Here is an 8,195-nt window from a genome sequence, read left to right on the forward strand (position 1 = left end):
GGTGAGAAAAGATCATTAGGGCCTTTCGATGCTTATCCTCTCCATTAGTCAGTGCAAGGACATGCGCCATCCTCCTTAATCATTAGCAATCCTAAATCCTGGGGGCGGGGCGGGGGGAGGGGAAAAATATAGTAACCAATTTCTGAGAAATTTCTCCCTGATTTCGTACGGCTAGCACACAAATTAATCAGAAGATCGTAACCCACAATGCATCATTAAGCAAACTTAACTCCCCCCCACCCCCCCGATATATCCCAGTGGTCCTCTTGCCTAAGGATCTTGTCAAGTCCCTTTTTAAAGGCCTACAGAAAACTCATCATTTACCACACCTTTAAAAAGTGTAATTGATGAAAGAAGCTTCTGTTTTTTCTCTCTGAGTTGGGTGTTTGTGTGATCTGAATGAGTGTAAACAAATATATTGCAAAACACAATCAAAATCAAGGTCATTTTTTCAAAATGCTTTATTGACATCTTCAGTCAGAGGACCATGGGAGACAACTGAAATAACGCAAACCATTTCTCAGTAATGGATGTTTATTTGAAGACTGAGCATAACAATTCACCTTGACAGTAGGACAAGTGGGGACAAGCTCAAACTGGGGAAAGGCAAACTTAAGACAGGTGTCAAGAAGTTATTCACACAAAGAGTCCACACTTCCAATGGACCTCTGGGTAGAGTACGGGGAGCAAAGGTTGGCTGCCCCGATGAGGAGGACGATAGATCTTTCTAGATGGATGAGCTAGATGGGCCAAATGTACGTCATCATCCTATTTATCTTGCCATCTTCTAATCCATCACTGAACTAAATTCACCTGAGGTGCCTGCCGTGTTGCAGAAGTCGAATTTGTGGAAAAACACCACTGTCACTGTGATACAATCGAAAAGCACCAGTGACACAAGCAGTGTCCCACCAAAACCATCTGGTAGGGGCAGATAAATGCAGCGTTGAAGGGAGGACAACGTTGGTGAAAGCAGACTGGAGGCCTTGCATCCACACCGGATTGAACAGCTTGATCACGGCGATGACTACGTATGGTATGGTTAACACGTTGATCAACCTGAGGTGGCAACTGGAGCTCACGATTAACCGGTGTTTAACTCTGCGACTTCAGGATGGAAAACCAGAAACACTGTTCTCTATAAACAGGTGTATGATTTTATTTCACACACAGCAGAACAAGTCTCCCCCCAGCCCCTGTCCCCAATATATTACAGAGTCTACATTTGTCTGGAGAGAGCTAAGTTCAGAATGGACTTCTTATAAACCAGTCTAACCACTGACTCGCCATGAGCAATGCCACGGGAGATCTGTTAGTTCATTCAATAATCTGCATCCATTCTGAACTTAGTTTTCTTCAGAGAAATGAGTGAACGTCGACTCTGTGAAGGTCAGTGTGAATCTCTGACACGATCCGATGGAGATTGGATACTCTGAGCCCTCCATTTCTGAGCTGCTGATTTTTCCCAGACGAAGGCTGCAGCAAAGGGAAGCAGCAGCAGATTGTTAATGGTTCATTTTATCATCTTTTAGTGGCACATATACGGAGAGATCCGTTTAAAAATTGTCCTTTGGTTTCAGGTCGGATGGATAGCAAATGTCAAATTGAAACATTTGGTTTAATTCCCCAACACGAGGTTAAAAGCAAAATAACGAGTTTTATTTGGGAGAGATGAATGCTGAGGAATATAATTTTAGTTCCTAACTAATATTTTTTGCACCAGGGTGGAGGTAGGGGGGTGGGTTCCAGTATTCCCTGAGTCAGGTACAGCAGAGTTTACCTGCAGCATAAAGCTGCCTTTATTACAGCCTGACCAGGGATTAGAATCTGTCTGGTTACCGCGTCTGGTTACACTTATCAACAAGATTTCCTCTGGTGCTTCTAGTCAAATTATAAACCTGTCCTTTTTGCCATCTCACTATAAATACTCGACAGAGGAAACCATTACAAAGGCCTTTACGCGTTAGCTGGTAGCAAAGGACTGCAGGAATTCTTGCCTCCACGTGCAATAAATGCAACCAGAGCGTGCCTTAACCTCAGGGTTGTGACATCTCTTTTTAAACTTTATGTCCTTTCTGACTGAAGCTTCCAATGCCCCTTTGGAGCAGTGAAAAGGAACCATCAGTCACGGAATTAGCTCATCATCCTGCCCCTTTTACTGAATTGAACTGTGACCAAGATGGGGGGGAAGGGAATAGTCGGATCCAAAATTCCCCCATTACTGAAAAACAGGGGACGGTCTGTTTTTTCCCCATAACGTGCGGCCGGAATAGCAGCAATGTGCAGCTTTCGACTGTGCGATTTCTGAGAATGTAATTTTGCTTGTGGGATTGTTAACTGCAGAGGGAAAATCAGGGCCAAAATTCTCCCATTTATCATGAAGAGAAATTTCCCCTCTTCCCCCCAGTTGAAAGATTTGCTGCAGCAAATCGAATATCTTCAGTTGCACACTGGCAGTTTGGATCTTTCAGGCTGAGCTGATCCAGGACTTGAACATTCTATACAGAGTACCCAAAATCATGACACAGTCCCTTAAACATCATGGCATCGTCGATATGGCTGTTAATTTGGTACAATGGAGAGTCCACTGGAATCCCAAGAGAGATACTGGTGACAGCCAAACTTTTAGTTGTCAGAGTGCATACAATGACATACTGGAATTCATAGAATCTTACAGTACAGAAGGAGGCCATTCAGCCCATGCGTCTGTGCCAGCAATTTGTCCCACTCTTTCCCCATAGCCCTGCAAATTTTTCCTTTTCAAGTATATATCCAATTCCCCTTTGAAAGTTACTATTGGTGTCCTCTGGTTACCGACCCTCCTGCCACTGGAAACAGTTTCTCCCTATCTACTCTATCAAAACCCCTCATCATTTTGATCACCTCTATTAAATCTTCCCTTGACCTGCTCTGCTCTAGGGAGAGCAAGCCCAGCTTCTCTAGTCTCTTCAATGAACTAGATGAGATATCACAGCCGGCAAACACCAAGGCAGCATCGACGACAATCAACTAATTACGACATCATCTGTCGCTCTTCATTGAAATGGTTCCCCGTTGAAAATGGCGCTCAACTCCTGTTCCTGCTGAACTGAGCCAGTGCACATGATATCAACTGATTATCAGCTCAGTAGGCACGGGAGGTGGAGTCCGATTTGTCTTGTGAGCAGAGCCCAAGTATTTCGGAGAAAGTACACAGTTGGAATTTATTCTGTGAAGTAACCATCAAATAAAAGCTGTAAGCTGAGGTGGGGGGGAATGCCCTCCAGCAAAAAGAAGAAACATTGCAATTCTGTTATTGAAATCATTTAAATCCCTCCTGGCCTCACCTCATCCTTTCAATTTCCTTCAGCCTTAAACACCCTTCCAAGAATTCTCCATTCCCCTGACTCCAGCCTTTTGTGCCTTCCCTCTTTCTTTGCCTCACCAATAGTGGCCATACCTTCAGCTGTCTAGGTTCTACTTTCTGGGATTCCTTCCTTCCCAAATTGTCTCTGTCTGTCTGTCTGTCTCTCTCTCCTCCTAATCTCTCCCTTCCTGACTTGGCATACGTTTTCCATACAACTATCTAGGAAATGTCTTGGGACGTTTTAACGTTAAAGATGCTAAGTGGGTGTTTTGTGATGATAAATTCTATATTGCAAAGAGAATGCAGATCTCAAAGGTGATCTAGTAGTGGGATATTGCTCGAAGTAAAGGTAAAACATGAGGGTCATCTCAGCCAGATTGTCTGAGGAATCCACAGAGGAAAACAACCATAGCAAGTCCACCTACAAATTACTGGAGACTGGGTCCAATAATGGCGGTGGGGACACTGGTCTGAGCTCTCAGTTGGGGTTTGGTGGGTGTGACATGGAGAGGGGCAACCTTAGAATAACTCAGAAAATTGAAGATGGGGAAAATACTCTTTTAGGAAAGCCGTGTGTTGCCGGGTGTTTTTGATGGAAAATAAGCTCCAGATTGAAAACGATAAAACGTCGTCTTCATTCAGAGTGTGAACCAGGAGAATGGCCAATATTATTAAATTTGAAAGGCTCAGTCAGCTTCTGTTTGATGGCCACTCTGGTGAAACTCTTCAAATCAGCCCAGTTATACTGGTCAGGGTGTACCTTTAATAAGGCCTGTAGATGCTGATGCAATTGTTCGCAGCCAATTTGCACACAGTAAGGTCACACAAACAGCAGTGAGATAAATGATTAGGTAATATATTTTCAGTGATGTTGAGGGATAAATGTTGGCTACAACTCCCTACTCTTCTTTGAATAATGCCTTAGGATCTCTTGTATCTTGCCCAAGTGGGCGAACTTCCTGAGTGATTCACTAGAACTAGGGGGCATAATCTTAGAATAAGGGGCTGCTCTTTCAAAACTGAGATGAGGAGAAACTTCTTCACTCAGAGGGTAGTAGGTCTGTGGAATTTGCTGCCCCAGGAAGCTGTGGAAGCTACATCATTAAATAAATTTAAAACAGAAATAGACAGTTTCCTAGAAGTAAAGGGAATTAGGGGTTAAGGGGAGCGGGCAGGAAATTGGACATGAATTTAGGTTTGAGGTTAGGATCAGATCAGCCATGATCTTATTGAATGGCGGAGCAGGCTCGAGGGGCCGATTGGCCTACTCCTGCTCCTATTTCTTATGTTCTTATGTTCTTATTCAACATAGTGACTTTCAGCAGGTTGGCCAACCATGGGGGCAAGAAAGTTGTGCCAACATCCACACACACGGACTTTCCAGAAGTGGGAGGGTCATTGGATAGTAATGAAGGGCAGGAATTCTCACCTTCTCCTAGCCCACGGGCATTGAGATCAACTTTAGCACCCTTACCCATGCCTTAGCTAAGATCAACTAACTTAGTACAGACCAAGGCGCAAACTTGAAAACCTTTCTGGTATGTGTGGTTGAGGGCCACATGAACTAGTACATTTACTACTAAGGCATCAGGTGAGGTGACAATGTCCATTTGAGGGACATACCCTGTTCTTTCAACACCAACATCCACAAGCACATTTCACTTACCTGGTGTGTAAGTTATAACTGCAAGCCTTCAGAAGTACTGTAGATATGTGGGTGCTATTTATGCTGGCAGTGCCTTATTTTTTGCGAATTGATCCAAGTTTCTCAAGTCAATTTGGGGTCTACCTCCGAAGTCCCATGTCCCAACATCAGGCCAAACCTCCTCATCATCCAAATCGTCTTGTGAATTATTTTTGTAGAACATAAGCACTGCAGGAAATAGACACATAAGAAAGGAACAACAACAACAACTTGCATGTATATTACGCCTTTAACGTAATAAAACATCCCAAGGCGCTTCACAGGAGCGATTATCAAACACAATTTGACACCGAGCCGCATAAGGAGATATTAGGACAGCTTGGTCAAAGAGGTAGGTTTTAAGGAGCATCTTAAAGGAGGAGAGAGAGAGGTAGAGAGGCAGGGAGGTTTAGGGAGGGAATTCCAGAGCTTAGGGCCCAGGCAGCTGAAGGCACAGCTGCCAATGATGGAGCGATGAAAATCGGGGATGTGCAAGAGGCCAGAATGTAGGTCAGCGAGCACGGGGTGCTCTAGAGATCTAGTTGTCCAGTACCTTTAGCAGTAACGGTGTCAGAATTGCAATCCAGTCAACATTCAGACTTGCTTGCCATTGTTGGACAAGACATTCCAATTGTGTGCCAGGCTGCTAGCCAGAAGGAATGTGTGTCAGCAGAGAGTGGAAGGCAATACGGTTCACCAGCTGGTCCCAAACGGCCATTGATGGGGTCCTTGGGCCATGAAGGGTCTGTTGGCTCAAACAGTCTTGGTTTGCCAATTATAAATGAACTACAGTGGCCGGATGAAGCAGTGGCAGGAACTAAGACAGGAAAATATGCAGAACAAACAGGAAGCCCGGAAAAAAAATTTTTTTTAATTACACTGCAGAGGCCTTGCCAGAAGCAATAACAATCACCACAGACTAAGATCGGTGCCTAGTTTAAAAACCCTTTTCCATGTCGGATAAGTGTCTCAGCTCTACTTATACCACATACCATGATGTCAGTTCTTTAAAAAGCACTCCCCTCAGTATTCAATGCAGTTAAAATAAAAATAGAAAATGCTGGAAATGCACAGCAGGTCTGTCGGCATCAGTTTTGGGTGTGATTGAGACTCAGATGTTACGCCCAAAATGTTAACCCTTCTTTTCACCTTCAGATACTGATGGACCTGTGGTGTATCTCCAGCGTCTTCTGTGTTTGCTGCCAATTTTCAGCCCTTGCAGTTTTACTTTTCAACCTGTGTCACAATGTTACCTGGACCTCGAACTCTGTTAAAACCTTGAATCACACTCCATCTCCTGTCTCTCCATGTATTATAAATAGGTCCAGCCTGCCTGCTTTCAGACTCAATGCGATTATTGCTGTTGTCCCATGGGTATGATGAGGTGACTGTAAACTTTTTTAAAAATCAAATGGACTGTGTTTATCTTATGATCTGAACTGCAATAATATTGGAATTCATTGCACATCCTCTATATATTATAGGAATACATCATTCTATGTGTATTTTATAGAGAATAGCAGCCCCTGTATATATTAGAGGGAATGTTAGACCTTGTATTTATTCGCGGGAATGGATATTAATGCAGGTGCACATAAAAGTTGACCCTGTGTATATAATAACAGACCATACATTATATTCAATCTCATTGGTTACTAGGGGGGAATTGAACTGGGATTTTCATGGTCTGTGCCATAACTGGGAGTTGATTTATCCACTAAAATGTAATCCTATCAGAGATTTCCTTTGTGTGGGCTGGGGAAAACCTTACCTGGTTCCAAATTGAATACGAGAGTTACTACAACCCCCGGCTTGTCCATTATTACTTGGCTCCATCATTTTCTGTTATTATGGAGTTTCCGTATCTCACTGTGAACCTCCCTCATTATAACACGTACACACCTGCTGTGGCATGGGACACATTCCTTCTCGTGTGAGACGCAAGACGTTTTTGCAGAGTGCGGAGTTAAGCCTTCAAGAAGTTATAACACAACAAACCTCGTCCGTACTGTTGAAAGAAACAGAGCAGCCAAGGATCATGGTCTGTTGTCACTTTAACATCTATCGGGACTTCAATCAACTATTTTCAAATTAGACCAGAAACCAAGATGGAAGAGGAGTACGAAGGAGCAATCTCTCATCTGAAAAACAAGGAGAATAAGAAGGGAGGCAGTTCCTTGGAAATATCCATAGCAACACTGACCAAAACATCGTGTTAAGAAAGGTGCTGGAGAAAGCCTTGATTTATTTAGTGTCTTACTACATCTCTTAGAAACATCCCAAAACACTTCCCACACAATGAATTTCTTTGAAGCCCAATGCAGCTGTTATGTAGGCAAGTGCCACAGCCACTTTGCACACAGCAAGATCCCATAAGCAGTAATGAGATGAGGCGCATGCTTTTGCTGGTGTTGGTTGAAGGAGGAATGTTGGCCAGTGCATCGAGAGGATTCCCTGCTCTTCTTCAAATAACCGCCATGGGAGCGTTAACATCTACCTGGAGCACTGGGTAGGGTTTCAGTTTAAAGTCTCACCCAAAGGACAGCACCTCCAACAATGCAGCACTCCCTTAGAAGTGAAGTGTCAGCTTTGATTACGGACATGAGCTTGAACCCACAACCTTAACACTCGGAATAGCATGAATTGTGCATCTTAGCTAACTGAAGGAAATCCCCAATATAAAGTAGCAAGAGCAAACTCTTTTCTGTCCTTTCCTGAACATGCTGACACACTGGGACAGGGTTTCATGGGTGCCAACAGTACCCGGTCCATGTGGCGTTCTTCGTGTCTGAACCTAGCTGGTGGGTGTTGGCAGGCTAGGCAACTATGGAGTGCAAGGTGGGAAATTCTGTCCTCACTCAACTTCCACTATCACATACTTCCCAGCTGGGGTTAAGAGTGGGAACCCCCAGATGGTTCCACACCCCCCTCTCCCCGCCCCATGGCCTGGGGACAATAAGGCCAATTGGATTGACCAACACAGCTCTGGCTGAGATCAGCTATCTCAACACTGACCAGGGATCAAACCTGGGACCTTTCTGGTCCGTATGGTGCTGTACCATTCGCCAATAATGGATCATTTATGAAAATATTGTTATTCAAAAATGTCCATTCTTGAATAAATGCATTCAACATCATGGTCAACTCTACGTTGCTCCCCCTGTT

General features: G+C 43.9%; 1 long non-coding RNA gene across 1 annotated transcript; it reads right to left on the minus strand.

Annotated features, from left to right (window-relative positions):
- Positions 1–471: 471 nt before the first annotated feature.
- LOC137304288 (uncharacterized) lies at positions 472–7,153 on the minus strand. Its single transcript, XR_010958537.1, has 3 exons — positions 7,029–7,153; positions 5,013–5,219; positions 472–1,138 (listed from the first exon to the last, which is right to left on the minus strand). It is a non-coding gene; the product is annotated as an uncharacterized lncRNA (long non-coding RNA).
- Between the last annotated feature and the right edge of the window lie 1,042 nt (positions 7,154–8,195).

This window comes from Heptranchias perlo, chromosome 37, assembly GCF_035084215.1.
Source record: "Heptranchias perlo isolate sHepPer1 chromosome 37, sHepPer1.hap1, whole genome shotgun sequence".
Taxonomy (NCBI): Eukaryota; Metazoa; Chordata; class Chondrichthyes; order Hexanchiformes; family Hexanchidae; genus Heptranchias; species Heptranchias perlo.